The sequence below is a fragment of the Eurytemora carolleeae genome, unplaced genomic scaffold (genome assembly GCF_000591075.1).
Source record: "Eurytemora carolleeae unplaced genomic scaffold, Eaff_2.0 scaffold69, whole genome shotgun sequence".
Taxonomy (NCBI): Eukaryota; Metazoa; Arthropoda; class Copepoda; order Calanoida; family Temoridae; genus Eurytemora; species Eurytemora carolleeae.
Genome location: NW_019396021.1, coordinates 27,329 through 29,847, shown reverse-complemented (window position 1 = coordinate 29,847; position 2,519 = coordinate 27,329).

Sequence of the window (2,519 nt, the reverse complement as noted above, 5' to 3'; positions counted from 1 at the left end):
AAAATAATTTAAAAGTTTTGCCCCAAGCAAAAAAAAACCCTTAGTTTAAAAAAATTCCCCTTTATATTCTAAAGATGCCCTTAAACAAATAAATTTGACCCCAAATAAAGATTTAAGATTTCCCAAACACAAAATTGACCAAACAAGCCTCTCAAAAATAAAACTTGCTCTAAAAATGAACATTTCAAATTTCCCCCAATTAAAAAAATTGCAAACCCAAAAAAATTTTGCCCCTAAAATATAGTTGGAATTTTTTACACACAAATTTGCCCCCAACTGAATGTACGCTCCCGAATATGAAAATTTTCCCCCAAAAAATCCTGAGTTTGTAAGGTAGTTTTTTTCATGGTTGCGTATAATACACATTTTTCTTTCCCCCCACCCTAGAATTGTTTAGGGGGGGGGGGGGGTGCCAAAAATGATTGCCCTATGCCTCCAAATGACTTAAAGTGCAGTTTGGAAGCGAGATGATAACACATAAGTTCCCCGCAACTTTTGAATTTTAAGAAATCAACAATCATTTCTAAAACTAACTTCGTGCATTTAAAAGTACCAAGCTTAATAAAAATTTGAGTTTTTGACACTCCTTTAAGCATATTCCGAAATTGTTGCACTGAGTTGAACAAAAATGTCTTACAGGACCAAACCAAAAAAATCGTTAAAAATCCCCATTTTATAAATAGATATGATTATATTTTATTTCAATTAATTCTTTTATTATATATATATGAAGTAGTTATCTCTGATTGTCTGTGTGTATGTCCGATCATAACTCATGAACCTCATGACCGATTTGCCTACAATTTTGATCGTGAAACTCGGGAGAACCACATTATTGTTTTTAGCTTGGTTAAACAATTCTAAAATTAAGTGGGTTAGCTCTGGTAGGAAAAAATCCAGACAATGCTGGGGTTCCAAGCTAGTATACATATCTGCATTTTCAGATTTCAATTAGACTCTTTAAAATGAAATTGAAAGTGAGTTTCAAGATTCCTTTTACTTTTTAAATAGATTTATTGTTACAGATTATGTATAGACAACTTTATATTAAATTTTACCTTACAATCCTGAATAAAAAGCTAAACAATTTGGATATTATCATCAAGCATGGTGTAACTCTATGTAAGTTATATCCTTATATCATAATGTCCTTGCATTCTTATATCTTTGTATCCTTGTATCCTTGTATCCTTGCATTCTTATATCCTTGTATCCTTGTATCGTTGTATCCTTATATCCTTATCCTTATATTCTTATATCCATAAATACTTTTATATCCTTACATCTTTTAATACTTATTTCCTTATAGTATCTTTGTATCCTTGTATCCTTGTATCCTTGTATCCTTGTATCCTTGTATCCTTGTATCCTTGTATCCTTGTATCCTTGTATAGGTATCCTTGTATCCTTGTATCCTTGTATCTTTCTACCTTTGCATCCTTGTATCCTTGTATCCTTGTATCCTTGTATATCTTTGTATCCTAGTGTATCCTTGTATCCTTGTATCCTTGAATCCTTGTATCCTTGTATCCTTGTATCCTTGTATCCTTGTATCCTTGTATCCTTGTCCTCGTACCCTTGTATCTGTGTATCCTTTAAGCCTTGTATCCTTGTATCCTTGTATCCTTGTATCCTTGTATCCTTGTATCCTTGTACCCTTGTATCCTCGTACCCTTGTATCTGTGTATCCTTTAAGCCTTGTATCCTTCTACCCTTGCATCCTTGTATCCTTGTATCCTTGTATCCTTGTATCCTTGTACCCTTGTATCCTTGTATCCTTGTATCCTTGTTTCCTTGTATCCTTGTATCCTTGTATCCTTGCATCCTTGTATCCTTGTATCCTTGTATCCGTCTACCCTTGCATCCTTGTATCCTTGTATATCCTTGTATTCTTGTATATCCTTGTATCCTTGTATCCTTGTATATCCTTGTATTCTTGTACATCCTTGTATCCTTGTTTCCTTGTATCTTTGTATCCTTGTATCCTTGTATCCTTGTATCCTTGTATCCTTGTATAGGTATCCTTGTATCCTTGTATCCTTGTATCCTTCTACCCTAGCATCCTTGTATCCTTGTATATCCTTGTATCCTAGTGTATCCTTGTATCCTAGTTTATCCTTGTATCCTTGTATCCTTGTATTGGTATCCTTGTATCCTTGTATCCTTGCATCCTTGCATCCTTGTATCCTTGTACCCTTGTATTCTTGTATCCTTGTATCCTTGTATCCTTGTATCCTTGTATCCTTGTACCCTTGTATCCTTATGTCCTTGTATACTTGTATAATCCTTGTACCCTTGTACCATTGTATAGGTATATCTTTGTACCCTTGTACCTTTGTATAAGAATATCCTTGTACCCTTGTATAGGTATACCCTTGTACCCTTGTTAGGTATACTTCTGAACCCTTGTTTTTGTGTATCGTTGTTTCCTTGGTTTTTTTGTGAGTAAATCTAAGACTCACACAGAAAAAAATGCGAATTTTAAAGTTTTTACATATTTTATGATATTCTAGAATACT